A 7,656-nucleotide genomic window follows, 5' to 3' on the forward strand; every position below is an offset into this window, starting at 1 on the left:
GCCATGTTTATGGCTTTGCACTCTCCTTTTGGATTTTCTTCTGTATTGCTTGGGAGAGTACTTGGAGGGAGTTCAGTAACTTTCTTGCTCAGCTGTCCCACTTGTGCCTCCAAATTTCTAATGGAGGATCTTGTTTCATTCATGAAACTTTGAGTGGTTTTGATTAGATCAGAGACCATGGTTGCCAAGTCAGAGGGATTCTGCTTAGGATTCTCTGTCTGTTGCTGAGAAGATGATGGAAAAGGTTTGCCATTGCTAAACCTGTTTCTTCCACCATTATTGTTGTTGAAACCTTGTTGAGGTCTCTCTTGATTCTTCCATGAGAAATTTGGGTGATTTCTCCATGAAGAATTATAGGTGTTTCCATACGGTTCTCCTAGGTAATTCACCTCTTCCATTGAAGGGTTCTCAGGATCATAAGCTTCTTCCTCAGATGAAGCATCCTTAGTACTGCTTGGTGCATTTTGCATTCCAGACAGACTTTGAGAAATCAAATTGACTTGTTGAGTCAATATTTTATTCTGAGCCAAAATGGCGTTCAGAGTGTCAATCTCAAGAACTCCTTTCTTTTGACTAGTCCCATTGTTCACAGGATTCCTTTCAGAAGTGTACATGAATTGGTTATTTGCAACCATTTCAATTAGCTCTTGAGCCTCTGTAGGCGTTTTCTTCAGATGAAGAGATCCTCCAGCAGAGCTATCCAAAGACATCTTGGACAGTTCAGAGAGACCATCATAGAAAATACCTATGATGCTCCATTCAGAAAGCATGTCAGAAGGACATTTTCTGATTAATTGTTTGTATCTTTCCCAAGCTTCATAGAGGGATTCTCCATCCTTCTGTCTGAAAGTTTGGACTTCCACTCTAAGCTTGCTCCATCTTTGAGGTGGAAAGAATTTTGCCAAGAAGGCATTGACTAGCTTTTCCCAAGAGTCCAGGCTTTCTTTAGGTTGAGAGTCCAACCATATCCTAGCTCTGTCTCTTACAGGAAAAGGGAATAGCATCAGTCTATAGACCTCAGGGTCAACCCCATTAGTCTTGACTGTGTCACAGATTTGCAAGAATTCAGCTAAAAACTGATGAGGATCTTCCATTGGAAGTCCATGGAACTTGCAATTCTGTTGCATTAGAGAAACTAATTGAGGCTTAAGCTCAAAGTTGTTTGCTCCAATGGCAGGGATAGAGATGCTTCTCCCATAAAAATCAGGAGTAGGTGCAGTAAAGTCACCCAGCACCTTCCTTGCATTGTTTGCATTATTGTTGTTTTCGGCTGCCATGTCTTCTTCTTCTTTGAAGAATTCGGTCAGATCCTCTAAAGAGAGTTGTGCTTTGGCTTCTCTTAGCTTTCTCTTCAAGGTCCTCTCGGGTTCGGGGTCAGCTTCAACAAGAATGCCTTTGTCTCTGCTCCTGCTCATATGAAAGAGAAGAGAACAAGAAAATATGGAATCCTCTATGTCACAGTATAGAGATTCCTTGAGGTGTCAGAGGAAAAGAAAAGTAGAAGACAGAAGTAGAAAAATTCGAACTTGATCAGATAGAGTTCGAATTGTGCATTAAGAAGGAGTGATACTCCATAAATAGAAGGATGTGAGAAGAGGGAAAGAAGAATTTTCGAAAATTAAGTAAAAGATTTTGAAAACATTTTTGAAAAACACTAATTGATTTTCGAAAATAAAAGTGGAAAAGAAATCAAGTGATTTTTGAAAAAGATTTTGAAATTAGAAATTAAAAAGATTTGATTGAAAACTATTTTGAAAAAGATGTGATTAAAAAGATATGATTGAAAAGTTATGGTTTTAAAAAGATGTGATTGATAAGATATGATTTGAAAACAATTTTAAAAGATATGATTTGAAAACAATTTTGAAAAGATTTGATTTTAAAAATTAATGACTTTCCTAACAAGAAAAGATATGATTCAAACATTAAACCTTTCTCAACAGAAAAGGCAATATACTTGAGATGTTCAATCAAATCATTAATTGTTAGTAAGTATCTTTTAAAAAGGAAAGAAATTGATTTTGAAAACATTTGATTGAAAAGATTTGATTTGAAAAAGATTTGATTTTGAAAAACTAAAAAAATTGATTTGAAAACAAAATCTTCCCCCTTTGCCATCCTGGCGTTAAACGCCCAGAATGGTGCACATTCTGGCGTTTAACGCCCAAAATGCACCCTTTTTGGGCGTTAAACGCCCAACCAGGTACCCTGGCTGGCATTTAAACGCCAGTCTGTCTTCTTCACTGGGCATTTTTGAATGCCCAGCTTTTTCTGTATAATTCCTCTGCAGTATGTTCTGAATCTTCAATTCTCTATATTATTGACTTGAAAAGACACAAATTGAAAATATTTTTGGATTTTTAATAATAAGGAATAATCAAAATGTAACTAAAATCAAATAACAATGCATGCAAGACACCAAACTTAGCAGTTTGTATACTACTGACACTAATGAGAATGCATATGAAACACAAAGATACTCAAGTCAATAAAATTCAAAGATCAAAACAAGGAAATCATCAAGAACATCTTGAAGATCACTTGAGATACATGCATGCAACAAAAACATGCAATTGACACCAAACTTAAGATGAGACTCTAGACCCAAACAGGAAATATTTTTGGATTTTATGCTTTAAAAATTTTTTTTTGTTTTTTTTCGAAAATTAAGTGGAAATATCAAAATTCTTAGTGAGAATTCCAGGAATCAGTGCAATGCTAGTCTAAGACTCCGGTCCAGGAATTAGACATGGCTTCACAGCCAGCCAAGCTTTCAAAGAAAGCTTCGGTCCAAAACACTAGACATGGCCAAAGGCCAGCCAAGCCTTAGCAGATCACTGCTCCAAAAGCAAGATTGATAAATAAAAAAAATCAACAAGCTCTTGTGATGATAAGTTGAAACCTCGGTCCAATGAAATTAGACATGGCTTCACAGCCAGCCAGATTTCAACAAATCAGCATGAAACTCTAGAATTCATCTTCAAGAATTTCGAAAAAAAAATAAATGCCTAATCTAAGCAACAAGATGAACCGTCAGTTGTCCATACACAAGAACAATCCCCGGCAACGGCGCCAAAAACTTGGTGCACGAAATTGTGATCACTACTTTTCAAAACACAAACAATCCCTAGTAATGGCTCCAAAGACTTGGTGCTCAATACCATGGCATAAACACAACTTCGCACAACTAACCAGCAAGTGCACTGGGTCGTCCAAGTAATAAACCTTACGCGAGTAAGGGTCGATCCCACGGAGATTGGTGGTATGAAGCAAGCTATGGTCATCTTGTAAATCTTAGTCAGGCAGACTCAAATGGATATGGTGATGAACGAAAATAACATAAAAGATAAAGATAGAGATACTTATGTATATCATTGGTGAGAGCGTCAGATAAGCGAATGAAGATGCCTTCCCTTCCGTCTCTCTGCTTTCCTACTGCCTTCATCCAATCCTTCTTACTCCTTTCCATGGCAAGCTCATGTAGGGTTTCACCGTTGTCAATGGCTACCTCCCATCCTCTCATTGAAAGCGATTGCATATGCCCTGTCACGGTCATAGCGGAATTCATCTGTCGGTTCTCAATCAGGCCGAAATAGAATCCAGTGATTCTTTTGCGTCTGTCACTAACGCCCCGCCCTCAAGAGTTTGAAGCACGTCACAGTCATTCAATCATTGAATCCTACTCAGAATACCACAGACAAGGTTAGACCTTCCGGATTCTCTTGAATGCCGCCATCAGTTCTTGCCTATACCACGAAGACTCTGATCTCACGGAATGGCTGGCTCGTTTGTCAGGCGAGCACTCGGTTGTCAGGCGATCAACCATGCATCGTGTATCAGGAATCCAAGAGATATTCACTAAGCCTCAGATGCTTGTAGAACAAGAGTGGTTGTCAGTCACCTTGTTCATGAGTGAGAATGATGATGAGTGTCACGGATCATCACCTTCATCATGTTGAAGAACAAGTGATATCTTGGACAAAGAACAAGCGGAATTGAATAGAAGAACAATAGTAATTGCATTAATACTCGAGGTACAGCAGAGCTCCACACCTTAATCTATGGTGTGTAGAAACTCCACCGTTGAAAATACATAAGAACAAGGTCTAGGCATGGCCGTGAGGCCAGCCTCCCAATGATCTAAGATAGCATAAAATTAGAAGATAGCTACCAAGATGTCTAATACAATAGTAAAAGGTCCTACTTATAGAAAACTAGTAGCCTAAGGTGTACAAAGATGAGTAAATGACATAAAAATCCACTTCCGGGCCCACTTGGTGTGTGCTTGGGCTGAGCAATGAAGCATTTTCGTGTAGAGACTTGTCTTGGAGTTAAACGCCAGCTTTTATGCCAGTTTGGGCGTTTAACTCCCAATTAGGTGCCAGTTCCGGCGTTTAACGCTGGAATTTCTGTAGGTGACTTTGAACGCCGGTTTGGGCCATCAAATCTTGGGCAAAGTATGGACTATCATATATTGCTGGAAAGCTCAGGATGTCTACCTTCCAACGTCGTTGAGAGCGCGCCAATTGGGCTTCTGTAGCTCCAGAAAATCCACTTCGAGTGCAGAGAGGTCAGAATCCAACAGCATCTGCAGTCCTTTTCAGTCTCTGAATCAGATTTTTGCTCAGGTCCCTCAATTTCAGCCAGAAAATACCTGAAATCACAGAAAAACACACAAACTCATAGTAAAGTCCAGAAAAGTGAATTTTAACTAAAAACTAATAAAAAATATACTAAGAACTCAACTAAAACTACTAAAAACATACTAAAAACAATGCCAAAAAGTGTATAAATTATCCGCTCATCAGATCTCTGCTTTCCTACTGCCTTCCTTCAATCCTTCTTATTCATTTCCATGGAAAGCTGTATGTAGGGCATCACTTTTGTCAATGGCTACATCCCATCCTCTCAGTGAAAAAGGTCCATATGCTCTGTCACGGCACGGCTAATCATCTGTCGGTTCTCGATCATGTTAGAATAGAATCCCTTGATTCTTTTGCGTTTGTCATCACGCCCAACAATCGCGAGTTTGAAGCTCGTCACAGTCATTCAATCCCTGAATCCTACTCGGAATACCACAGACAAGGTTTAGACTTTCCGGATTCTCATGAATGCCGCCATCAATCTAGCTTATACCACGAAGATTCTGATTAAGGAATCTAAGAGATATGCGCTCGGTCTGAGGTAGAACGGAAGTGGTTGTCAGTCACGCGTTCATAGGTGAGAATGATAATGAGTGTCACGGATCATCACATTCATCATGTTGAAGTGCAACGAATATCTTAGAACAGGAATAGCTGAATTGAATAGAAAATAGTAGTAATTACATTAAAATTTGAGGTACAGCAGAGCTCCACACCCTTAATCTATGGTGTGTAGAAACTCCACCGTTGAAAATACATAAGTGATGAAGGTTCAGGCATGGCCGAATGGCCAGCCCCCAAACTTGATCAGAAGACCGAATGGTCAAAAGACCTTACAATCAAAGACACTTAATACAATAGTAAAAAGTCCTATTTATACTAGACTAGCTACTAGGGTTTACAAAAGTAAGTGATTGATGCAGAAATCCACTTTCGGGGCCCACTTGGTGTGTGCTTGGACTGAGCTTGAACTTTACACGAGCTGAGGCTTCTTTTGGAGTTGAACGCCAAGTTGTAACGTGTTTTTGGCGTTCAACTCTGGTTCGTGACGTGTTTTTGGCGTTTGACTCTAGAATGCAGCATGGAACTGGCGTTGAACGCCAGTTTACATTGTCTAATCACGAATAAAGTATGGACTATTATATATTGCTGGAGAGCTCTGGATGTCTACTTTCCAACGCCATTAAGAGCGCGCCATTTGGAGTTCTCTAGCTCTAGAAAATCCATTTCGAGTGTAGGGAGGTCAGATTCCAACAGCATCAGCAGTCCTTTGTCAGCCTCCTTATCAGAGTTTTGCTCAGGTCCCTCAATTTCAACTAGAAATTACCTGAAATTACAAAAAAACACACAAACTCATAATAAAGTCCAGAAATGTGAATTTAGCACAAAAACTAATGAAAACACCCCTAAAAGTAGCTAGATCCTACTAAAAACTACCTAAAAACAATGCCAAAAAGCGTATAAATTATCCACTCATCACAACACCAAACTTAAATTGTTGCTTGTCCCCAAGCAACTGAAAATAAATTAGGATAAAAATAAGAGAATATACTATAAATCCAAAAATATCAATGAATATTAATTCTAATTAGATGAGCGGGACTTGTAGCTTTTTGCTTCTGAACAGTTTTGGCATCTCACTTTCTCCTTTGAAGTTTAGAATGATTGGCATCTATAGGAACTTTAGAATTTCAGATAGTGTTATTGATTCTCCTAGTTAAGTTTGTTGATTCTTGAACACAACTACTTTTATGAGTCTTGGCCGTGGCCCTAAGCATTTTGTTTTCCAGTATTACCACCGGATACATAAATGCCACAGACACATGACTGGGTGAACCTTTTCAGATTGTGACTCAACTTTGCTAAAGTCCCCAGTTAGAGGTATCCAGAGCTCTTAAGCACACTCTTTTTGCTTTGGATCACGACTTTAACCACTCAGTCTCAAGCTTTTCACTTGGACCTGCATGCCACAAGCATATGGTTAGGGACAGCTTGATTTAGCCGCTTAGGCCTGGATTTTATTTCCTTGGGCCCTCCTATCCATTGATGCTCAAAGCCTTGGACCTTTTTTACCCTTGCCTTTTGGTTTTAAGGGGCTATTGGCTTTTTCTGCTTGCTTTTTTTTCGCAAGCTTTTGCTTTTTCACTGCTTTTTCTTGCTTCAAGAATCAATTTTCATGATTTTTCAGATTGTCAATAACATTCTCTTTGTTCATCATTCTTTCAAGAGCCAATAATTTTAACATTCATAAACAACAAGATCAAAATTATGCACTGTTCAAGCATTCATTCAGAAAATAAAAAGTATTGTCACCACATCAATATAATTAAACTAAATTTAAGGATAATTTCGAAATTCATGTACTTCTTGTTCTTTTGAATTAGAAACATTTTTAATTTAAGAGAGGTGAAGGATTCATGGAATTATTCATAGCCTTAAGACATAGTTACTAAATACTAATGATCATGAAGTAGAGACACAAAACATAGATAAACATGAAGCATAAAAATCGAAAAATAGAAAAAAATAAGAGCAAGGAGAGAGTCCACCTTAGTGATGGTGGCGCCTTCTTCTTGAAGGGGCAATGGTGCTTTTTGAGCTCCTCTATGTCTCTTCCTTGCCTCTGTTGCTTGATCCCTAGTAATTTTGGTGCTCCTGTCCTTAGTTGCTCCCAATAATTGTGTGGAGGAGAATGTATCCCTTGAGGTATCTCAGGAATCTCTTGATTTACAGTCAAATGTTCTACCACTGAGCTATAGACCCTTGAGATGAATCTCTCAATCTCCTATGACTCGGAGGTGGAAGCTTTTGTCTTTCCTTTCCTCTTTCTAGAGGTTTCTCTGGCCTTAGGTGCCATCAATGGTTATGGAAAAACAAAAAAGCTATGCTTTTACCACACCAAATTTAGAATGTTGCTCGCCCTCGAGCAAAAGAAGAAAGAATAGAAGAAGAAGAAGAAGATATGGAGGAGATAGAGGGATGTTTGTATTCGGCTATATGGGTGGGATTGGGT

The 7,656-nt window shown here is 38.8% G+C and overlaps 1 non-coding gene across 1 annotated transcript; it reads left to right on the forward strand.

The window, feature by feature from the left end:
- The first annotated feature begins 764 nt into the window (after positions 1-764).
- Positions 765-872, forward strand: LOC130952886 (small nucleolar RNA R71). Its single transcript, XR_009075061.1, has one exon. It is a non-coding gene; the product is annotated as a small nucleolar RNA R71 (small nucleolar RNA).
- The last annotated feature ends 6,784 nt before the right edge of the window (positions 873-7,656 follow it).

Source organism: Arachis stenosperma, chromosome 9 (assembly GCF_014773155.1).
Source record: "Arachis stenosperma cultivar V10309 chromosome 9, arast.V10309.gnm1.PFL2, whole genome shotgun sequence".
NCBI lineage: Eukaryota > Viridiplantae > Streptophyta > Magnoliopsida > Fabales > Fabaceae > Arachis > Arachis stenosperma.